Below are 25,398 nucleotides of genomic sequence, written 5' to 3'. Positions count from 1 at the left end.
TTCGACTGTGTGGATTGTAATAAATTATGGATAACATTGCAAAGGATGGGAATCCCAGAACACTTTATTGTTCTCATGTGGAATCTGTACATAGACCAAGAGACTGCCATTTGAACAGAACAAGGGATACTGGACGGCTAAAAATCAGGAAAAGTATGCATCAAGGTTGTATCCTTTCATTATAGTTATTCGATCTGTATGATGAGTAAATAATCCAAGAAGATGGACTATATGAAGAGGAACACTACATCAGGATTAGAGAAAGACTTACTAACAACCTGCAATATGTAGATGATGCAACCTTGCTTGCTGAAAGTGAAGAGGACTTTAAGCACTTACTGATGAAGATCAAAGACTACAGCCTTCAGTATGCATTACACATAAAGAAAACAAAAGTCCTCACAAGTGGGCTAATAAGCAACATCATGATAAACAGAGAAAAGATAGAAGCTGTCAAGGATTTCATTTTACTTGGATCCACAATCAACGCCCATGGAAGCAGCAGGCAAGAAATCAAATGATGTACTGCATTGGGCAAATCTACTGCAAAAGATCTCTTTGAGTGTTAAAAAGCAAGTGGAGAACTAAGGGTCATCTGACCCAAACCATGGTATTTTCAATCACCACAATGAATAAGGAAGAATGAAGAAGAATTGATGCCTTTTAATTATAGTGTTGGCAAAGTATATTGAATATGCCATGGACTGGCAAAAGGGCAAACAAGTCTTCCTTGGAAGAAGTATAGCCAGAATGCTCTTTAGAAGCGAGGATAAGGAGACTTCATCTCACATACTTTGGACATGTTATCAGGAAGGACCAGTCCCTGGAGAAGGACATTATGTTTGGTAAAGTAAAGGGTCAGCAAAAAAGCAGAAGACCCCCAAGGAGATGGATTGACACAGTGACTGCAACAATGGGCTCAAGCATAGCAATGATTATATAAAAAAAAGATGGTGCAAAACTATGCAATGTTTCGTTCTGTTGTACATAGGGTTGTTATGAGTCAGAACTGACTTGATGGCACCTAACAACAGCAACATTGGACATGTCCACTTAGATGTCTCACAGGCATCTCAAACAAAATACGCCCCCAAACAGAAATCATATTATCTACTCACAATTTTTTCCTCCCCCATGCACTGTCCGTCTCAGTAAATGTTACTGCCAACCACCCGGTCGGTAGGTCAGAAACTGAAAAGTTATCCTAGATTCAACCCTTACCTCATCCTTCACACCCTTTCTTTTTTTTTTCGGTTTGGATGCCTACTCTTTTTCTTTCCCCCTTTAACTGCTCCTGTTTAAGTCACATCATCTCCTAGCTAATGGTTATATTCTTGGCTGCCAACTGAAAGGTCAGCAGTTTGAATCCAGCCAGCTGCTCCGTGGGAGAAAAGACCTCATGTTCTGCTCCCACAAAGATTACAAACTAGGAAATCCTATGAGGCAGTTTCTACTCTGTCTTATAGGATTGCTATGAGTTGGAATTGGCTCAACAGTACGCAAGAACAACAGCAACATCTTCTATGTGGACTACAAAACCCTTCTAATGAGCCTCTGTGAAGAATCTTGGACCTTTATAATCCACTCTTTATACTGGAGACAAAAAAAAAAAAAAAACCAAACCCGTTGCCGTCAAGTAGATTCCGACTCATAGCAACCCCATAGACAAAGACCGCTTAAAAAGGAAAATTATATCATACCAGGCCTTGCTTAAGATCTTTGTGGACTTATCATTGCACTTTGTATCTTCCCTAATTCACAACTCAACATCTCTTAACCTGCATCAGTATAAAAACCTCCTCTTTAGCTTTTCACCCCCCTACTTCAATCCATCCACTACAGTGTGACAGAACACGTATTTTACTTCCCTGCTGAAAACCATTTACGGGATCTCATTTCTACCAGAAAAATAAAAACCACTAGACATGTTTACAAGCTTCTTCCCTCCCTAAATCATTGGCTTCATCTCCTATCACGTAGTGTCACATCTTGCCTGAGTGTCCCTGTCTTCCTTACTTCCCATGTGCTCCTGCTAAACTTCATCAGCCCTCCAGTTTATTTGCCCGCACACCTCAATCTCACAATTTACCTATTCTGTTTTAGACGCCTAATGATTCATCAGTCTTCGCTCCTTCATTGTCCTCTGTTCTCCTGACTCTTTCACACCATCTGTGCCCTGAGGTATGCTCACCCCTCTGCATGAGGCTCAATTTTTGGCATTTTCCATAGGTTTCAGGAATAAAAAAAGCATGCAGTGTTCCTCTCTTAGTGAGAGAAGGGTGAGAAAGAGGGGTTTGGAAAGGGAGGATCTGGCTTTATCCTCATAATCTCTTACTTTTCCCAAAAGAAAAATAAACAGCAGCTCCCATCCCTGAGGAAAAGAAGGACCTGGTCTCTTCTCCAGGGCTGATTCTAGGGTCCCTCTCTGCCCAAGTCTTCAGTCTTCTGGGACTCCTGACCCAAGCTCCTGCGTCTACTCTCTCCCCTTTGTATGGCTTTCAATCATGCCTCCCTTGAGACAGAGTTTAGTCTGCTCTCAGTAATCACTGTGCTTCTCTCCACCTTCGCCTACCTTCCTTTCAGTGCCTGCTGAAAAATAGAGCCTCCTTAGAATACACAAATGGATGCCTGTTTTGTGTGCTTTCTGATTGTGATTTGGAAAGGTGGGGTTCAATCATAACTAGTCAAGGCTATCTATTATCTATTAGTTTTTGTTCTGTCTGATTTGTTTTGGAGTTTTGATGTTTTGTTTTGTTTCATTTTCTGTTTACTTAGGTGTGACATATGAGACATAACTGTGGGTGAAGGTTATGGGTGGGGATGTAGGCTGAGTCCCATATATGACCTTGGTGATGCCTTTAACCTCTGCACTCCTTGGACTGTCCCCTTGTCTGTTAAGTGGGGTCAATAATTCTGGTCTTGCCCATTTCACAGGATTTGGGAGAGGATCCAGTGAGATACTTGAGGATCAATGTAAATAATATTAATTATTACTCAGTAATACTGGGTGTGGAATTATTAATCATTAATACCAATAGTGAAGGTGGATACTTTCATCCCACAACTGATCTCAGCACCTCCTGTTCTGCCAGGTCCTGAGAGGGGAAGTCAGTTTTCACAGGAACTCTCTATGCGCTTTGACCTGAACTACTCTTCAAGATACATCCCAACAGCTCCTGTTGGGCCTGTACCTGGTCACTTCCTCCTCCCTTCCTACTTCCTCCTCTTATCCCACAGAGACATCCAGATCCTGCATTAGATTGCCAGCTCTTCTCCTCAGTGATAAGTACTTATCTGTCTCACCTGAAGACTGGATCACATTGGATTGATGTGGTGCTTCTTCACAGGGCCTGCATTGTTAATGTCTGAGTTAGGCTGGGGAGACACACACTATGTGGCAGTGGTAGTCTGGACTTGAGGTGCCACAAGCTGGTATTGGGACCAGTCAAGATAGAAGATACCCAGGTTGGGTTAGGGAAAGATTCTGACAAAAGCTGAGAAAACACAGGCTGGCTTGGGCAGTTTATGGTTGACATTAAAAGTGATCCAGGTTTGGATCGTGTGATCAAGAGTGAGGGTGAGGTGACACAGACTGAGGTCATAGGGGCCTAGACAGAGTTGAAAGAGAACAGAAGTGGCAAGAATAAGTAAAGGCTGTGGTTCCAAGGAGTGTGGGCCGAAAACACAGGCTAAGTCAGGAGATATATAGCTAGGACTGAGGGGTACAGTCTAAGGCTAAGTGGAAACATGGTCATTTATTTTGCTGCTCCTTTTCTTTTGGATAGGCATCAGCAATGAGGCATAGTTTTGAGGGTTAACATAGATCCCAGGTCTACATCTAAAATTCAATGATCTGATCTATGTTCTTTACAGATGGGGATTTGTCCTTGTTTTTCCTCGTCACTACATCCTATCCCATCGTGTCAAAACCATTCCATATCTCTGATCACTCTTCTTCATCCATTGAAGATTTTAACAACAGACTCGCTTCTACTTCTGCCTTCCACTTCTACTCTGTCATCCTTCTCAGTGATTTCAGTATCCATGTAGGCGATTTCTGGTCTCTCAGTCTCTCAAGTTCTTCATATCCAATTATCTTCTACCTTACCTCAACCACCTACTGCCACTGTCATGCTACTGATATCATCACTACAAATAACTGCAGCACCAAGGTTTCCGATGACCACAGTGTTAACACACCCAGTAATCAATTCTTAAATTTCATCGTACTCAACCCTGTGGCAGTACTTGGCAGAGTGGAGTACTCACTATTTCCTAGCTTCCTGAACAACATTCTATGTAGGCTTTCTTTCTACTTTACTAGATTCTTCTTCCGAATATCCTTTTCTGACTACTTCATCTGTTCCCAACCTCTGATGTCAGAGTCTCTTCTCTATATTCATTCTTTAGATTATCTCATTTTTCATGACTTTATCTCTTATTTGGTGACTCACAAATTATCAGTTCAGACATCTACTCTGAACTTCAGCTTGGTAAATATAAATTGCTGACCAGACATCTACTCTTGTTTATCTAACATACATTTCCAAAATTACATGTCCAAAACAAAACTCTGATTCCCCTATCCTTCCATCCTTATAAATCTACACTTCCCTAAGGGTTTCGCATGCAGTAAAGCTCTTCTACTCACTCATTTGCTCAAAACGAAGCCTTCCTTGAATCATATAATATTCTCATAACCCCACATTTCAATCATTTTGTCAGAAAATCCTGTTTGCTGCACCTTCAAATCATATCCCAAATGTAATCACTTCTCATTGCTTCCACTGTTGCCACTCCAAACCACCATCGTTTCACTCTTTGACTGTCACAATAACTTTCCAACTAGCTTCCCACTCTCCCTTATCCCCCTACATCCCTATCGAGAACCCAGAGTGAATATTTTAAAACTTAAATCACAGCATGACAGAACCCTGTTCAAAATCTTTCAGTAGCTTTTCATCACACTTCAAATAAAATCCTGTCTAAATCATGTTTACAACACCCTTCAAAATTTAGACCTTGGCTACCCCTTCAAATTCATGTCCTACTCTCTCCTCTCAATCACTCCACTTCAGCAACGGGCTGATGGTCTCTCACATTTACCAAATATATTCCAGGTCTTAAGGTCTTTGGCATCTGCTCTTCCCTCTGCCTGGAGAATAGTCCTTCATATAGCTGCATGATTTGCTTGCTCACTTCATCCAGATGCCTGATCAAATGTCACCTTCTCAGAAAGGCCTACTATGACCACCCTGCCTAAAATTGTGCTTCCCAACATTTTCTACTTCCTATCCTGCTTTTTTTTTTTTTTTTTCCTCCATGGCACTTTCCAATACCTGTTTTATGTTATATATTAATTTTTAATGAAAGTCTGTCTTACCAGCATAGAATTTCTGTGAGAATATGGATTTTGTCTTCTTTGTTCTTTGCCACATTTCCAATACTTAAATGCTGGAACATAATTTAAAAAAAAAAAAAACCTGTTGCCGTAGAGTTTATTCCAACTCATGGTGACCTATAGGACAGAGTAGAACTGCCCCATAGAATTTCCAAGGAGTACCTGGTGGATTCAAACTGCTCATCTTTTGGTTAGCAGCCTTAGCATTTAACCACTATGCCACCAGTGTTTCCTGGCACATAATAGGTGATCAAAAATTATCTGTAGAATTTATGTTGTTGGCTGCATAAAATCTATCCAGTGGTACCCCAGGTTAACACTGAGCAGCCATGTCTGTTTCTGAGTCCCATCAGAATATTGGATAATCTAGGTTTGGCTCTGAGCACTGTGGGGCTGCTAGAAAACTTGAGTCGTCTCGTTGATCTGTGATTGCCACTTACCCTTAAATTTCGTCTATTAGAACCAGTTGTGTCCCTGGAGGAACTAAATGGGGAGGGGGCCATAACCCAGGATTCCTGAAACTTTTAATTCCTGAAGTGGAAGTCCTCTGTGAGGTCACCAGGGAAGCTAAATGCTCAGAGAACAAAGCCCTTTCCTTCTTCTTTATCATCTGGTCCATGCCAGCCCCCACTAGGTCTTCTCTCACCATCTCTATTTAATGCTCCTTAAAACCAAGAATCTTTTCAAACATCTTTATCTCCAGGACAATGTCAGGTACATAGTAAGTCACCAATATATATTTATTGATTTCTGATTGTCTTACATCAAGTTTCCTGGCCTACATTTGGTTAGAATTCCATCAATTCATTCAGCATTCTTCCCCCAATTCCTAGTTCATGATGATCATCTTCTAAGCATTATCGGAGAAAAATTAATTCATCTCTTCCTTCACAAGTTCCATTGTGTAGGAAGCCAACTGAAATATAATAATAATAACAATCTACTGAAGACCTGAAGTCCCTGGGTGGTGCAAATTGTTAACATGCTCAGCTGTTAACCTAAAGGTTGGTGGTTTGAGTCTAGCCTAGTGATATGCTTCTGAAAACTCAGTCATTGAAAGTCCTGTGGAGCACAGTTCTACTCTGACACACATGGGATTGCCATGAGTCAGAATTGACTCAAAAGCAATTTTTGTTTTATTTGAGGACTTACTATGTGCTAGGCAGTATGCTAAATGCCTTTTATGTAATCTCTCATATGATATCTCTCAACAACCCCACAAGGTAGGTAATAAATGCCCCATCTTTACACATGAAGAACAAGAGACTAAGAGCTATTACTTAACTTACACACCATCATTACATCAGCAAAATTTAAAGTGGACTGTAGCACAACAGCATTTGATAAGATGTGGTATGGGCAAGAGGAGAAAAAGCATAGCCATCGGGGCTCAGAGTATTAGGAAAGATTTGTGAATATTTTGACTTTGAACTGGACTCCATTGGTTCCCAGAACATTCCCATTGTCTCTTGCCTTGCACATGCTATCTCCTCTCTCTGGTGTGCCCCTCCCACCAAGTCCACCTTATACTTCTAAATTCTAAATCCTTAACTCTTTCTTACAGAGTTAACTCTTCCTCAGACAAATGAGCCTCTTTGTCTTTCATATGTCTGCATATAGCTCATTCAATTGTAATTAGTTTTTATATGTCTGCCCATTTCTCCAAGCCCAACTGTGATTTCTTTAGACAGAGACACAATCCTTCATCTCCTTGCCCTAACATCTAGTATAGTTCTTTGCATATAGTAGAATGATCGCTGGGTTGGATAAAATAATAAAATAATTCAAACTTTTTATTGACTGCTTGGCATACACAAGGCGAAATGGTACATGCTTTGCATATATCATCTTATCTTTATCACCTTCCCATTTCACAGATGAAGAGCTAACGTTCAGAGAAATTGAGTAGTTTGCCCAAAAGAAACACAGGGAAGCAAATATTTGGGGTGGAGAGAATTAGCAAAATATCCCAAATTAGGAAAATATCCCCAAATTTGTTCCTATGCTAAAAAGCCTTTTAGATTATTTGTGCTTAGGGATCTATCTGCCTACCCCCTTCCTACCTGCACTAAACTTTCAAAGATCTTCTTTGCTATCTTATCATTCCCTCCCCCATCAAGGCCCAAAGTTCCTGGCCTCACTTTGCTAACTCTTTCCAGCATCCCAGAGGTCTTTTTTCAGTGTCCCAAGGGAATCCCCACTCTCAACTGGGGCCTGAATAACAGGATAAATACTCCAGCTTTTTTACTCACTCCCACTCTAAACCCTGGAGGACCTGAGACTCCACTACTACTCCCTGGTCCTAGATATAGTAAGTTTGTCTGTCTGTGTGCTCAATGCTACAATAGGCACACTGTGAGCAGACCAAAGACCTGACCACCACTAAGATAATTTTCTCACTGAGGTAGTCTCCCCTTCAGATAAAGGGAATTTAACAGGTAAATTATACTTTTTACCACTGCTCTGTCCCATGTAATGTGATTGGCTCTTCAAATGAGCATCTTCCATGATAATCTTCATACGGAAGTTCCTTGATAGCCTATGAAGTAAGAATAAACCTCTCCAGATCACAAGTAATAAAGCAGGTTGAGAGAGGTTGAGCGAATTGATCAAGATCACACAGCTGGAGAGTGATAGAGCTGGGATTTGAATTGGTTTACCCTTGGTCTTCCATTAATAAATGCTGACTTCTTGGCAGGTGGTTTCTGGGTGTTCATGAACACATATGGGAAAGTGATGAAGAACTTGTTCATTTCCTTATGAGGCAGCCTTGTTCCTGGTATTTCAGCTCCTATTATTATACATTTTAGCTAAGATCTTTCCTATACCAAATGCCAGGATGTGAAGTAGAATTGTTCTGTGAGAGTAATCTGTAGAAGTCTGGAAGATTTTCCTTGTCTGATCTCCAGAGTTTGTATAGGTATAGGTGAGAAAGTCAGAACCTCAAAGTCCTCACTTCAACTTCTTTTCTGGATCCTGGGCATATCCTGCTCAACATGTGCTCTTCCAACTTCTGTTTTCCCATCCGTACAAATGGGGCTAGGGCAAAGGGAGTTTATGGCTCCCAGATCAAGGAGGGAATATAAGTTCCTTGAGTGGCAGCAGGAGCTCAGGAAACCTGATTCAATTATGGAAATACAGAGGTAGAGGAAGAGAAAGGAAGGGAAACAACGCATGGTTGTCCCAGGAATGACTGCATTATTCAGCTCTCAATTCTCTACGCCAAAGGAAGGGCACCTAGAAGCCCATGCTTCCAAAATCATGACTCCAAAAACAATGCTCACCTCCCCAATGGGGAGCTTTGAACCCAGGCTGGGTGGTAGAAACTCAGGGAGGAGCCTAGCACAGAAGGAAAAACAGGAAGCACGTGGCAGAGGGGATGATGAGGCAGGAAGTGGTGAAATGATTTGTTTCAATATCCCAGTGACAGCTATAGTAGACACCCAGCCAGACATCCTGATCCGGAGTTCCTTCCCCACATCACATTACAGTCCTTACTCTTTCCTTTCCTGCTTCTGTCCCCAAGACAGTTTCCTGTGATCTTCGGGTATGGGCACCTGATGCTAGGCATTACAAGGAGTATTGAAGCTTAAGATAAGGAATAGAAATACTCTGTCTTCATAGGGTCCAATTGGTTCCACAATCTCTGTTTCAGTTGGCAACCAGAACCCAGTCACATCCCATTAGAAGCCCTTGGAAGAAATGTTCTTTTCTCTCTTTCTCTTTACTTTTCTACCCTCTTCTATGTGTTTCTGATTCTTGTTCTCATCTTTCCTTTTTATCTTTGTCGCCTTTCCATTTCCACTTTTTTTTGTTTACTCTTCCCTTCTCTCTCAAATCCTCAATTACTGACTGCCTACTGGACTGGTGGCACAGTGGTAAAGAGCTTGGCTGCTAACCAAAAGGTTAGCAGTTCAAATCCACCAGGCGCTCATTGGAAACCCTATGGGACAGTTCTACTGTATCCTGTAGGGTCACTATGATTCAGAATCGACTTGATGGCAGCAAGTTTTTTTTACTGGAGAACAGACAGATGAGAAGGAACACATGCGTGAGGGGAAGATCCGGGGAGATAGACTGTGTGGGTAATGGACAGAAGAGATGGGGTAGAGATATGCTCAGTACTATCATTTGACCAGTCTTGGTCTCTGTATTTGCTTACAGGAAATAATTCTGTGTTCCCAGTGACTAAAATTCCCTTTCATCCCCTTTTTGACAGACCTTTGTACACAATCATCTCTCAATCATTTTTATCAGATAACATGACCAGATCAGTCTGACCCCTCACTACTTGACCAGGTATGCACGATTCTACCTGCTTCTACTATCAATATAGGACACCTGAGGCAAACACAGAATCCTGGTACTAAATATAAGCCAAGCAGTCTTATGATTGTGGCAGACTGCAAGAGACTCAGTCCCTCACCATGTACTTGGCTCTTCCTAGTCAGAACCCAGGTTCTGGCAATGGCATGAAAAATTCTTCCAAGATTTCCCTTTCTTCCCCTCAGTTTTGATCTCTCCACATTGGAGCCTGACACCCAGCATGCCTGACTTTGATCATTACCTTATCATATTGTCACAAAGGTATATGAATCAGGAGAAAATAATACTAGAGTTTACAGGCAGAAAGAAAAAAGCTGCAAAGGTGTCTAGCCCCTCACCTTCTCCATGGAGAAGATTCCACGGCCATCACACATACACGCTGCCTGCCAATCTAGAGATCACTGAAATAGAATTGGCAAGGGCTCCTTTGAACCTGTGTGATGGTAAACCCACATCGTGCCTTGCATCATTTGCCAATGTCCTACAATCTTCTCATTCTGAATGTTTTTCATGAGGTCTAACTCAAATATTTCCTTCTGCCATTTTAGTTTCAGTCAAATCATGAGGATAAATCCCAGTTATTTCATCTCTCAGGGCCTCCCAGGGCTCAGAGCAAGGCAGTAAGGTCTTCTCTGTCCACTTGCTTGACACACACAAACCACAGCCATCCTAACTCAGCCTCCTTCCTGCTCATGGGAATTCCTGGCCTGGAGTCACCCCACTTTTGGATTGCATTTCCCTTCTGTGCCATGTATGCTCTGGCAGTACTTGGCAACATGGCAGTGCTGCTGGTGGTACGCTCAGAGCCTGCCCTGCACCAGCCCATGTACCTGTTCCTATGCATGCTGTCCACCATTGACCTGGTGCTCTGCACCTCCACCATGCCCAAGCTCCTAGCACTCTTTTGGGCAAATGCTGCTGAAATTGCCTTTGGGGCTTGTGCTGCCCAGATGTTCTTTATCCATGGCTTCTCAGCTGTAGAATCTGGCATCCTGCTAGCAAGTCCTTTGACCGCTACTTGACCATCTGCTGACCTTTGCACTATGGATCATTATTGCCCCCAGAGACTGCAAGCAAGCTGGGGGCCGCTGCTGTGTTTCGTGGCCTGGGGCTCATGACCCCACTCACCTGCTTACTGGCACGGTTGAGCTACTGTAGCCGAGTGGTAGCCCACTCCTACTGTGAGCATATGGCAGTGGTAAAGCTGGCTTGTGGGGACACAAAGCCAAACAATATCTATGGCATCACAGCTGCCACACTAGTGGTGGGCACTGACTCCATCTGCATCGCTGTCTCCTACACACTCATCCTGCGGGCTGTGTTAGGCCTCTCCTCCAAGGAGGCAAGGGCCAAGACCTTTGGCACTTGTGGTTCCCACCTGGGTGTCATCCTACTCTTCTACACACCAGGACTATTCTCATTCTACACACAACGTTTTGGCCAGCATGTGCCCCGGCACATCCACATCCTCCTGGCTGACCTCTACCTCGTCGTGCCACCCATGCTTAACCCCGTCATCTATGGCATGAAGACCAAGCAGATCCGGGAGGGAGCCATCCCACTGCTGAAATGGGCCCCTGCTCAGTCATAAAGTCTTCAACCCAGCCCTGGGACTCTACTCTCTCCTTCCCTCAGCCTTGGACAATGTTTGAGAGATCTGTGGTTCCCTGCATGACTACAAGACAGAAACCCACCTTCAGTGGAGACATAGCACAAGTCAGATGGGGGAAAAAACCACCAAGTGATTCCTACTTGTGAGGTAGATATGGGTGTAACACTCAAGGAACCTCTGTCTAAGGGATAGTATGGCCACCAGCTTGATGGTAGCCCCCCAGAGAATCCTACCCTGCTGTTCTGATGTGTCTCCCACCTTCCAGGAGACTTTAGTAAAATGAGAAAAATATAGCTACTGGTCTGACAAAATAACCTCTCATCCATAGGCAGGTATTCCCACTCTTATAGGGATACATGGATACCTTCCTCAGTGAGCTCAGAGTCTGACTAGGATTCACACACAAAATAAGACAGACAGAGACAGAACACTAAGTTATGGGCCATAGAGACAACAAGAAATGAAGAAGAATCATGGCAAACTGTGCAAAGGAATAAGAAACAAAGTGTAGTGTCACTCTGGGAAGGTTCTCTGGAAGATGAATTTTGATGTATTCACTGAGCATGTACTGTGGGTCAGATATTTTGCTAAAATCTAGGTGTATGGATTTGATGAGGCCAAAAGTCCTCCTCTCAAGTTGACCACTCACTGTTAGAGAAAACAAACATGTAAGGACACACTGGCCAAACGGAATTAAATTACTATGATTAGGGTAAGCACAGGAACTGTGGGTATAAAGACACCTAACTTGTTCAGGAGAAATGAGGTCCCAGGGCCCACCTTGCCCTGTCCCCCCTTTGTAAGGGTATGAAAAGCCACCTTCTCCGAGATTACCTAACCTGAAGTCATCGAAGTGATTCTTCCTTCACTCCAGGGCTCAGTGCACATAAGATTAGTAGACTCAATTTTCTCAGGTTGCCAGACAATCCAAGGCCACAGATCGGCAAATAAAGTCTACTCCCCAAGATAGTTAACCCAAACTATAGAAGAAGTCAGGAAAACTGGCTCCATCCTATTTGAGACTATATTTGCTATGGCTTTAATTTTTTCCTAAACCACTTTTTTTAGTGAGGTATATGAAATAAAATGCACATATATTAAGTATCTATTAAGTGTACGAGGGGCCCTGGTAGAGCAGTGCTGACCAAAAGGTTCAAACCCACCAGGAGCTAGGAAAGTCCTAGCCATCTGCTCCTATAAAGATTACATCCTAGGAAACCCTATGGGACAGTTATACTTGTCCTATAGGGTCTCTATAAGTTGTCATTAATGTAACAGCACAGAACAACAACATTAAGTGTACAGACTGATCACCTCTGGCACATGTATACAGCAGTATAACCACCACCTCAGTCAAGATGCAGAATATCTTCATAACCTCAGAAACTTCCCTGTGCCCCTTTCCATGCGATACTTCTGCTCCCCCGCTGTTTGATTTCGATCACCTTGGATTCAATTTGCTGTTCTAGAAGTTCATATAATGAAATGATACGGAATGTATTCTCCTGTGTCCAGCTTCTGTGGCCCAACATAATGTTTTTGAGATTCATTCACGTTGTGCGTATCAGTAAAATTTCAAAAAAAAAAAAAAATGCATTTCCTTTTTATCTCTCTCTGAGTAGTGTTCCATTAGATTGTATGAATATACCAAAGTTTGTTAAACCACTTACCTTTTGGACATCTTGGCTGTTTCCCACTTTTGTCTACTCAGAATAAAGCTGCTATGAATATTTTTTTAACCTAGAAGTAGAATTACTGGATCACAGGATAGATGTATGCTTGACTTTAAAGGACTCTGCCAGATGGTTTTCCAAAGTACCATTCTGTACTCTCACCAGTGATGGATGACTACTCCCAGGTTGTCCAATATCTTGGCCAACCCTTGATGTTGGCATTATTTTTTTCATTTTAATCATTCTAGTAAGCGTAAAGTTATTCATTGTGCTTTTAATTTGCATTTTTCTGATGGTTAATGACATTGAGCTACTTCTCATATGTTTACTGACTGTGCATATAGCCTCTTCTATGAAACATTTGTTCAATTCTTCTGCTCATTTTTATTGTTTTCTGATTTTTGATGACTTGTAGTAGCTGTTTATATAGTCTGAATACAACTTATTTGCTAGATATATGTAGTGAAAATATTCTATCTGATTTTTAGCTTGCATTTTGATTTTCTTACTAGTATTGTTTGATAAAAAGAAATTTTTAGTTTTAAGTCCAAATGTTTATAATTAGTACTTTATAAATACAGCTCATAATTTCAAGCCTATGACCCAACACAAATGATAATTTTGTATGGCATGAGCAGAGATCAAGGTTCCTTCTCATATAGGTGTGCAGTTGTTCAAGTATTGTTTTGTTTAAAAGCCATTCTTTTCTGAATTAAATTGCTTTGACAATGTTGTCAATAATCATCAACTCTTTATGTGTGGATGTACTCCTGAATTCTGTTTCGTTTCATTAATCTATTTGTTTATTTTATGTCAATAGTACATTGTCTTGATAATTATAGTTTTATAGAAAGTCTCAAAATGAAGTATTGTAAGTCTGCCAACACTGTACTTTCCGCAATGGTTAGGGCTATCCTAGGCTCTTTACATTCCCATATAAATTTTAGATTCAATGTGCTAATTCCTAAAAAATAAAAATAGATTTTGAGGTATGATTTTTGGTTTCTTTTTCTTGTCTTATTCCACTGTCTGGGACCTCCAACACAATGTTGAAGAGAAGTAGTAAGACAGACATCCTTGCATTTGTACCTCATCTTACAAGGAAAGCATTCAGTCTTTGATTATCCAGTATTATTTAACTGTATGTTTTTCATAGATGTCCCTTTTCAGGTTGACAATGTACCCTTCTATTTCTAGTTATGGAAAGTTTCTATCCAAAATGCTGTTGAATTTAGTCAAATAATTTTTCCAACTATACTTAGGTAATCATATGATTTTTCTCCTTTATTCATTAATTCTATGAATTATATTGACCTAACTTTTAAATGGAAACCCTGGTGGTGTAGTGGTTAAGTGCTACGGCTGCTAACCAAAGCGTCAGCAGTTCGAATCCTCCAGGCTCTCCTTGGAAACTCTATGGGGCAGCTCTACTCTGTCCTATAGGGTCGTTATGAGTCGGAATCGACTCGACGGCACTTGGTTTGGTTTTTGGTTTTTCGGTAAATTTTAAAAGTTAAACTCCCTTGCATTCCTGGTATAAATACCACTTCTTGTTGTTGTTGCTTTTAGGTGTCGTTGAGTCGGTTCTGATTCATAGTGAGCCTATGTACAACAGAATGAAACACTGCCCAGTTCTATACCATCCTCACGATCATTATGCCTGAGCCCATTGTTGCAGCCACTGTGTAAGTCCATCTCCTTGAGGGTCTTCCTCTTTTTCGCTGACCTTCTACTTTACCAAGCATGATGTCCTTCTCCGGGAACTGGTCCTTCCTGATAACATGTCCAAAGTACATGAGACAGTCTCCCCTTCCTCGCTTCTAAGGAGCATTCTGGCTGTATTTCTTCCAACACAAATTTGTTCATTGTTCTGGCAGCCCATGATATATTCGATATTCTTCACCAACACCATAATTAAAGGCATCTGTTCTTCTTTGGTCTTCCTTATTCATTGTCCAGCTTTCACACGCATATGAGATGATTGAAAATACCATGGCTTGGGTCAGGTGCACCTTAGTCCTTAAAGTGACATCTTTGTTTTTTAACACTTTAAAGAGGTCTTTGGCAGCAGATTTTCCCAATGCAATGCGCTTTTGATTTCTTGACAGCTGCTTCCATGAGCGTTGACAAATGAAATCCTTGACGTCTTCAATCTTTTCTCTGCTTATCATGATGTTGCTTATTGGTCCACTTGTGAGGATTTTTGTTTTCTTTATGTTGAGGTGTAAACCATACAGAAGGATATAGTCTTTGATCTTCCTCAGTAAATGTTTCAAGTCCTCTTCATTTTAGCAAGCAAAGTTGTGTCATCTGCATATCACAGGTTGTTAATGCATCTTCCTCCGATCCTGATGCCCCATTCTTCTTCATACAGACCAGCTTCTCAGGTTATTTGCTCAGCATACAGATTGAATAAATATGGTGAAATATGTGCAAACCTGATGCACGCCTTTCCTGACTTTAAACTACACAGCACCCCTTTGTTATGTTCGAATGATTGCCTCTTGGTCTACATACAGGTTCCTCATTAACACAATACCACTTAGTCATTATATATTATCATATTTATATATTGTTGGATTCACTTTGCTAATATTTTGATAAGCATATATGTATATCTTCATGAAATATATTGGTCTTGTAATTTTTTTCTTGCAATTTCCTTATCAATTTTGTATATTAGTATTTTTCTTGCCTCATAAAGTATACGGGGAAGTATTCCCTTCTACTGCATTTTCTGAAAGTGCTCATGTAAAATTTGTTTCGTTTATTCCTTAAGAATTTGATAGAATTCCCCAGGAAACACATCTGAGCTTGAAATTTACTTTGTGTTTTTTATTTCAAAGTCAGCTGTTAATGGGTATAGTTCCATTCAGATTTTGTGTTTTCTAACAATCTTACCATTTCCTCTAAATTATCAAAATTACAGGCATAAAGTTGTTCAAAATGTCCTACTTCTTATCCTTTCAAGTCTGTAGGATCTGTAGTGATATCATCTCTTTTATTTGTGATATTGGTATTTGCATATCTTCTCTCTCTTTGTCCTGTTCCGTCATGCTGGGTAGAGGGGTTTAATTTAATTAATTTTTAAAAGGTACAAATTTTGGCTTTGTCGAGTTTTCTCTAGTTTGTTTTTTATTTGTTCTTTCATTGATTTTGTTCATATCTTTCAATTTCCTTTCTTCTATTTACTTTATACTGTGTCCTTCTGTTTCTAGCTTCTTAAGGTATAAACTCAAATTGTTTATTTTAAATTTTTCTTTTTTTTTTCCTAATATAAGAATTTATACATATCTGGCTACCATTACTGAACCTTTTGATCAAAGAGTCTATAGAAGAGTCCCGATCAAAAGGGGAAAAATGTAGAACAGAATTTCAAATTCTCATGGGATCCAGACTTTCTAGAGCCATGGATGATAGATGAGCCCCTAAAACTATGAGATAACCTTTATATCATAAACCAAAAATATCCCTTGAATTCCTTTTAAAACCAACAAATAGTTTAGCTTAACTAGTAAAAAATGTCTGCCTTGAGTATTATGCTCTTTTAAGAACTGTCTGTATGGGGTTAAATTGATAACAGCAACTCAAAAGAGTAGACAGAAACCTTAGGGGGAGTGAGTTTATGTTAATGAGGGAGGAACAACTTGGAAAAGAAGGGTTGCATAACTCAAAAAATGTAATCAGTATCACTTAATTGTACATGTAGAAATTGTTGAATTAGTGTATATTCTTAGCAACAAAAACAAGTTATTAAAATAGAACTTAAATACACAAATTTCCTTCTACTCATTGCTTTGTCTGTATCCCACAAATTTTCATATACTGTGCTAAAATATTTTGAACTGCTTTCTAGTTGACTTTATGAATTCTTTGCGACTCATGAGTTATTTAGAAATGTATTAATTTTCAATTGTTTGGAGATTTTCTATGTATCTTATTACTATTTATTTTGAATCCATTGTTGTTGGAAAACATGCTGCATTATTTTTTTTTAATAATTTTTATTGAGCTTTAAGTGAACGTTTACAAATCAAGTCAGTCTGTCACGTATAAGCTTATATACACCTTACTCCATACTCCCACTTACTCTCCCTCTAATGAGTCAGCCCTTCCGGTCTCTCCTTTCGTAACAATTTTGCCAGTTGCTAACCCTCTCTACCCTCCCATCTCCCCTCCAGACAGGAGATGCCAACACAGTCTCAAGTGTCCACCTGATATAATTAGCTCTCTCTTCATCAGCATCTCTCTCCTACCCACTGTCCAGTCCCTTCCATGTCTGATGAGTTGTCTTCGGGAATGGTTCCTGTCCTGGGCCAACAGAAGGTTTGGGGACCATGACCACTGGGATTCCTCTAGTCTCAGTCAGACCATTAAGTATGGTCTTTTTATGAGAATTTGGGGTCTGCATCCCACTGATCTCCTGCTCCCTCAGGGGTTCTCTGTTGTGCTTCCTGTCAGGGCAGTCATCAGTCATGGCCGGACACCATCTAGTTCTTCTGGTCTCAGGATGATGTAAGTCTCTGGTTCATGTGGTCCTTTCTGTCTCTTGGGCTCATAGTTGTTGTGTGACCTTGGTGTTCTTCATTCTCCTTTCATCCAGGTGGGTTGACACTAATTGATTCATCTTAGATGGCCGCTTGTTAGCATTTAAGACCCCAGACGCCACATTTCAAAGTAGGATGCAGAATGTTTTCATAATAGTATTATTTTGCCAATTGACTTAGAAGTCCCCTTAAGCCATAGTCCCCAAACCCCCGCCCTTGCTTCACTGACCTTTGAAGCATTCAGTTTATCCCGGAAACTTCTTTGCTTTTAGTCCAGTCCAGTTTAGCTGACCTTCCTTGTATTGAGTATTGTCCTTCCCTTCACCTAAAGTAGTTCTTACCTACTAACTAATCAGTAAAAAACTCTCTCCCACCCTCCCTCCCTCCCCTCCTTGTAACCACAAAAGTATGTGTTCTTCTCAGTTTATACTATTTCTCAAAATCTTATAATAGTGGTCTTATACAATATTTGTCCTTTTGCCTCTGACTCATTTCGCTCAGCATAATGCCTTCCAGGTTCCTCCATGTTATGAAATGTTTCACAGATTCGTCACTGTTCTTTATCGATGCGTAGTATTCCATTGTGTGAATATACCACAATTTATTTACCCATTCATCCGTTGATGGACACCTTGGTTGCTTCCAGCTTTTTGCTATTGTAAACAGAGCTGCAATAAACATGGGTGTGCATGTATCTGTTTGTGTGAAGGCTCTTATTTCTCTAGGGTATATTCCGAGGAGTGGGATTTCTGGGTTGTATGGTAGTTCTATTTCTAACTGTTTAAGATAATGCCAGAGAGATTTCCAAAGTGGTTGTACCATTTTACATTCCCACCAGCAGTGTATAAGAGTTCCAATCTCTCCGCAGCCTCTCCAACATTTATTATTTTGTGTTTTTTGGATTAATGCCAGCCTTGTTGGAGTGAGATGGAATCTCATCGTGGTTTTAATTTGCATTTCTCTAATGGCTAATGATCGAGAGCATTTTCTCATGTGTCTGTTAGCTGTCTGAATATCTTCTTTAGTGAAGTGTGTGTTCATATCCTTTGCCCACTTCTTGACTGGGTTGTTTGTCTTTTCGTGGTTGATTTTTTAACAGAATCATATAGATTTTAGAGATCAGGTGCTGGTCGGAGATGTCATAGCTGAAAATTCTTTCCCAGTCTGTAGGTGGTCTTTTTACTCTTTTGGTGAAGTCTTTAGATGAGCATAGGTGTTTGATTTTTAGGAGCTCCCAGTTATCTGGTTTCTCTTCGTCATTTTTGGTAATGTTTTGTATTCTGTTTATGCCTTGTATTAGGGCTCCTAAGGTTGTCCCTATTTTTTCTTCCATGATCTTTACCGTTTTAGTCTTTATGTTTAGGTCTTTGATCCACTTGGAGTTAGTTTTTGTGCATGGCGTGAGGTATGGGTCCTGTTTCATTTTTTTGCAAATAGATATCCAGTTATGCCAGCACCATTTGTTAAAAAGGCTATCTTTTCCCCAATTAACTGACACTGGGCCTTTGTCAAATATCAGCTGCTCGTATGTGGATGGATTTATATCTGGGTTCTCAATTCTGTTCCACTGGTCTATGTGTCTGTTGTTGTACCGGTACCAGGCTGTTTTGACTACTGTGGCTGTATTATACGTTCTAAAATCAGGTAGAGTGAGGCCTCCCACTTTCTTCTTCTTTTTCAGTAATGCTTTGCTTATCCGAGGCTTCATTCCCTTCCATATGAAGTTAGTGATTTGTTTCTCTATCATCTTAAAAAATGACACTGGAATTTGGATCGGAAGTGCATTGTATGTATAGATGGCTTTTGGTAGAATAGACATTTTTACTATGTTAAGTCTTCCTATCCATGAGCAAGGTATGTTTTTCCACTTAAGTATGTCCTTTTGAATTTCTTGTAGTAGAGCTTTGTAGTTTTCTTTGTATAGGTCTTTTACATCCTTGGTAAGATTTATTCCTAAGTATTTTATCTTCTTGGGGGCTACTGTGAATGGTATTGATTTGATTATTTCCTCTTTGATGTTCTTTTTGTTGATGTAGAGGAATCCAAGTGATTTTTGTATGTTTATCTTATAACCTGAGACTCTGCCAAACTCTTCTATTAGTTTCAGTAGTTTTCCGGAGGATTCATTGGGTTTTCTGTGTATAAGATCATGTCATCTGCAAATAGAGATAATTTTACTTCCTCTTTGCCAATCCGCATGCCCTTTATTTCTTTGTCTAGCCTAATTGCTCTGGCTAGGACTTCTAGCACAATGTTGAATAAGAGCGGTGATAAAGGGCATCCTTGTCTGGTTCCTGTTCTCCAGGGAAATGCTTTCAGGCTCCCTCCATTTAGAATGATGTTGGCTGTTGGCTTTGCATAGATGGATGCCCTTTATTATGTTGAGGAATTTTCCTTCAATTCCTATATTGGTGAGAGTTTTTATCATAAATGGGTGTTGGACTTTGTCAAATGCCTTTTCTGCATCAATTGATAAGATCATGTGGTTTTTGTCTTTTGTTTTATTTATATGGTGTATTACATTAATGGTTTTTCTAATATTAAACCAGCCTTGCATACCTGGTATAAATCCCACTTGGTTTCGGTGAATTATTTTTTTGATATGTTGTTGAATTCTATTGGCTAGAATTTTGTTGAGGATTTTTGCATCTATGTTCATGAGGGATATAGGTCTGTAATTTTCTTTTTTTGTGAGGTCTTTACCTGCTTTTGGTATCAGGGAGATGGTGGCTTCATAGAATGAGTTGGGTAGTATTCCGTCATTTTCTATGCTTTGAAGTACCTGTAGTAGTAGTGGTGTTAACTCTTCTCTGAAAGTTTGGTAGAACTGTGCAGTGAAGCCGTCCGGGCCAGGGTTTTTTTTTTGTTGTTGTTCTTGGGAGTTTTTTGATTACCGTTTCAATCTCTTTTTTTGTTATGTGTCTATTTAGTTGTTCTACTTCTGAATGTGTTAGTTTAGGTGGGTAGTGTTTTTCCAGGAATTCATCCATTTCTTCTAGGTTTGCAAATTTGTTAGAGTACAATTTTTCGTAATAATCTGATATGATTCTTTTAATTTCAGTTGGGTCTGTTGTGATGTGGCCTTTCTCGTTTCTTATTCGGGTTGTTTCCTTTCCTGTATTTCTTTAGTCAGTCTAGCCAATGGTTTACCAATTTTGTTAATTTTTTCAAAGAACCAGCTTTTGGCTTTGTTAATTCTTTCAATTGTTTTTCTGTTCTCTAATTCATTTAGTTCAGCTCTAATTTTTATTATTTGTTTTCTTCTGGTGCCTGATGGATTCTTTTGTTGCTCACTTTCTATTTGTTCAAGTTGTAGGCACAGTTCTCTGATTTTGGCTCTTTCTTCTTTTTGTATGTGTGCATTTATCGATATAAATTGGCCTCTGAGCACTGCTTTTGCTGTGTCCCAGAGGTTTTGATAGGAAGTATTTTCATTCTCGTTGCATTCTATGAATTTCCTTATTCCCTCCTTGATGTCTTCTATAACCCAGTCTTTTTTCAGGAGGGTATTGTTCAGTTTCCAAGTATTTGATTTCTTTTCCCTAGTTTTTCTGTTATTGATTTCTAGTTTTATTGCCTTGTGGTCTGAGAAGATGCTTTGTAATATTTCGATGTTTTGGACCCTGCAAAGGTTTGTTTTATGACCTAATATGTGGTCTATTCTAGAGAATGTTCCATGTGCACTAGAAAAAAAAGTATATTTTGCAGCAGTTGGGTGGAGAGTTCTGTATAAGTCAATGAGGTCAAGTTGGTTGATTGTTGTAATTAGGTCTTCCGTGTCTCTATTGAGCTTCTTACTGGATGTCCTGTCCTTCTCCGAAAGTGGTGTGTTGAAGTCTCCTACTATAATTGTGGAGGTGTCTATCTCACTTTTCAGATCTGTTAAAATTTGATTTATGTATCTTGCAGCCCTGTCATTGGGTCCATAAATATTTAATATGGTTATATCTTCCTGATCAATTGTCCCTTTTATCGTTATGTAGTGTCCTTCTTTATCCTTTGTGGTGGATTTAAGTCTAAAGTCTATTTTGTCAGAAATTAATATTGCCATTCCTCTTCTTTTTTGCTTATTGTTTGCTTGATATATTTTTTTCCATCCTTTGAGTTTTAGTTTCTTTGTGTCTCTAAGTCTAAGGTATGTCTCTTGTAGGCAGCATATAGACGGATCGTGTTTCTTTATCCAGTCCAAGACTCTCTGTCTCTTTATTGGTGCATTTAGTCCATTTACATTCAGCATAATTACAGATAAATAAGTGTTTAGTGTTGTCATTTTGATGCCTTTTTGTGTGAGTTGTTGACAATTTCATTTTTCCACTTACTTTTTTGTGCTGAGACATTTTTCTTTGTAAATTGTGAGATCCTCATTTTCATAGTATTTGACTTTATATTTGTTGAGTCGTTAAGTTTTTCTTGGCTTTTATTATGAGTTATGGAGTTGTTATACTTCTTTGTGGTTACCTTAATATTTACCCCTATTTTTCTAAGTAAAAACCTAACTTGTATTGTCCTATATCATCTTGTATCACTCTCCATATGGCGGTTCTATGCCACCTGTATTTAGTCCCTCTTTTTGATTATTGTGATCTTTTACATATTAACTTCAATGACTCCCTGTTATGAGCATTTTTCTTTTAATTTGTCTTAATTTGTTTTTGTGATTTCCGTATTTGAGTTGATATCAGGATGTTCTGTTCTGTGACCTTCTGTTGTGCTCGTATCTGATATTATTGGTTTTCTGACCAAACAACTTCCTTTAGTATTTCTTGTAGCTTTGGTTTGGTTTTTGCAAATTCTCTAAGCTTGTGTTTATCTGTAAATATCTTAATTTCGCCTTCATATTTCAGAGAGAGTTTTGCTGGATATATAAACCTTGGCTGGCAGTTTTTCTCCTTCAGTGCTCTGTATATGTCATCCCATTGCCTTCTTGCCTGCATGGTTTCTGCTGAGTAGTCTGAACTTACTCTTATTGATTCTCCCTTGTAGGAGAGACCTTTCTTTTCTCCCTGGCTGCTTTTAAAATTTTCTCTTTATCTTTGGTTTTGGCAAGTTTGATGATAATATGTCTTGGTGTTTTTCTTTTTGGATCAATCTTAAATGGGGTTCGATGAGCATCTTGGATAGATATCCTTTTGTCTTTCATGATGTCAGGGAAGTTTTCTGTCAGCAGATCTTCAACTATTCTCTCTGTGTTTTCTGTCCTCCCTCCCTGTTCTGGGACTCCAATCACCCGCAAGTTATCCTTCTTGATAGAGTCCCACATGATTCTTAGGGTTTCTTCATTTTTTTTAATTCTTTTATCTGATTTTTTTTCAGCTATGTTGGTGTTAATTCCCTGGTAGTCCAGATGTCCCAGTCTGCATTCTAATTGCTCGAGTCTGCCCCTCTGACTTCCTATTGCGTTGTCTAATTCTGTAATTTTATTGTTAATCTTTTGGATTTCTACATGCTGTCTCTCTATGGATTCTTGCAACTTATTAATTTTTCCACTATGTTCTTGAATAATCTTTTTGAGTTCTTCAACTGTTTTATCAGTGTGTTCCTTGGCTTTTTCTGCAGTTTGCCTTGTTTCATTTCTGAGGTCATCCCTGATGTCTTGAAACAGTCTGTAAATTAGTTTTTTATATTCTGTATCTGATAATTCCAGGATTGTATCTTCATTTGGGAAAGATTTTGATTCTTTTATTTGGGGGGTTGTAGAAGCTGTCATGGTCTGCTTCTTTATGTGGTTTGATATCGACTGCTGTCTCCGAGCCATCACTAAGATATAAAAAAAAAAAAAGATATAGTAGTGGTTTATTCTATATTTGCTCACTGAGTCTTATCTTGTTTTGTTTTCTTTCAATATACGTGGATGGGCTACTAGATTGTGCTGTCTTGTTTGTTGTAGCCCTTGACTTACTTATGACCTATTACCAGCTGGTTTGGGCTGTTGCCAGATATATATGCCTGAGTCTATTCACTATTCTTGAGTAGAATCTGATTTTGGGTCATCAAGTGTGCACTGCACCCTAACACCTATCCACCTTGAGAAGTAGTGGTGATAGTTGTGTGCACCAGATTCTATTAGCAGCTGGGGTTCACACTCCAGGGGGGGGCAGGATGCTGACAGGCTTCCCCCAAGCGTCAGTGAGGTAGGTGTGTCTCTATTCCTATAGCACCTGGGTGGGAGGGCACTGCAGCTGTACCTTAGGCCCCCAATGCAAGTACCTCTACTGATTGGTAGGTGTCACCCTCCTTAGACCCCTAAGGCAAGAGGCTAGGTGGTCTGGGGGGAGCTTCAGCCCTCAGTTCCCTGTTGTGGGTCAGTTAGGGCTCTGTTGAAGAAGCAGAGATATCAGACCTGGGAAACTTGTTTTTCCAGTAAATCCTCTAAAAAAAATGCAGTCAGCTCCCTATCAGAACTGCCTTTGGAATATAACCGCCACCTTGTTCCCTGTAAGGATGAAAACCTGAGATTTGGATCATATATGCTTGGCTGGAGGTGGTTCTGTGTTTTTAGTCCAATTAGGGAAGGATTTTTGGTCTCTGGGTTTTTTGTGGTTGCTTCTCTCAGGCCAGAAGAATGGGTTAGGAAAAGACCCCCAAAAAAGGGAAAAGCAAAGCCGCAGCGGAACCAGAGCCGTTCTCCCTCTGGCTTAAGAAATTCCAATGTTAATGAAGCCGCCTGGGAAGGGGAGGGGGGTTCGGAAAAACAGGAGAGTAGCACCCCGGAATATAGCCAAAGCTGCTTATCTTGCTTGGGATGACCATTTTATCTGTCGCCTATGTGTGCTGGCTGTGTGGAGATTGCCCCTGAGGGTCTGGCCCGCTAAAGCCGCGGTCAGATCATCTGCTGCCAGTCCAAAGCCCAGTGTCAAGGTTACCCTGCTGGGACACTGTACTCCCAGCTCCAAAACCAGTCACTGCCTCCTGGGGACTTCTAGTCCCACCAGCCACTTCACCGTGCCACCCCCGTGGACCAGCTGGGCCCCCTCCCGGGGTTAGTTTAGGGGAGCAGGGCTGCGCCCCGTGTTTGTGCCGTGAGCGGATGCCGTGTCCAGCTCCCCTGCGCCCAGTCCAAAGCCCGGCGCCAAGGTTCCCCCACTGGGACGCTGCACTCCCGGCTCCAAAACCAGTCACTGCCTCCTGGCAACTTCTCCCACCAGCTGCGTTGCCATGCCGCCCCTGGACCAGCTGGGCCCCCTCCCAGCGTCAGTTCATGAGTGTAGGGCTGTGCCCCTTGTTTGCGCCGTCACAAGATTTTGTGTTCAGCTCTCCTGGGCCCAGTCCTAAGGCCGGCGCCAAGGTTACCTGACTGGGACGCTGGCTCCAGGCCCCAAAAACAGCCGCTGCTTCCCCGTATTTGTTCGTTCTCCATCTCTGTCATTCAGGTCAACTCTTTAAATCTGTGTTTGTTGTTCAGGGTTCGTAGATTGTTATGTATCTGATCGATTCACTTGTTTTTCCGAGTCTTTGTTGCAAGATGGATCCGAGGTAGCATCTACCTAGTCAGCCATCTTGGCCCCACCTCTGCTGTATTATTTTAGTCCTTTAAAATGTATTGAAACTAGTTTCATAACCCTGATATAGTCTAGATAAATATTCCAAATACACTTTAAATGAATGTGTTTCTGCAATTTCGGATGTACTATTCCATGAATATCGAGTAGGTCAAATTGATTGGTAATATTCTTCAACTCTTGCATATTTTTACAGATATTTTATCTACTTCTATAAATTACTGCCAGAGAGAGAGGTGTTGAAATCTCCAACTGTACTTGTTAATTTGCCTATTTTTACTTCTAGTTCTGTCAATTTTTTCTTTGTATATTTGCAAGCTCTATTACTAGGTGCATAAAA

General features: G+C 40.4%; 1 pseudogene; it reads left to right on the top strand.

The window, feature by feature from the left end:
* The first annotated feature begins 1,160 nt into the window (after positions 1 to 1,160).
* Positions 1,161 to 11,318, top strand: LOC126079174 (olfactory receptor 52P1-like; annotated as a pseudogene).
* Positions 11,319 to 25,398: the final 14,080 nt, after the last annotated feature.

The sequence above is a fragment of the Elephas maximus genome, chromosome 7 (assembly GCF_024166365.1).
Source record: "Elephas maximus indicus isolate mEleMax1 chromosome 7, mEleMax1 primary haplotype, whole genome shotgun sequence".
Lineage (NCBI taxonomy): Eukaryota > Metazoa > Chordata > Mammalia > Proboscidea > Elephantidae > Elephas > Elephas maximus.
This window is presented reverse-complemented; position numbering and strand designations above follow the sequence as displayed.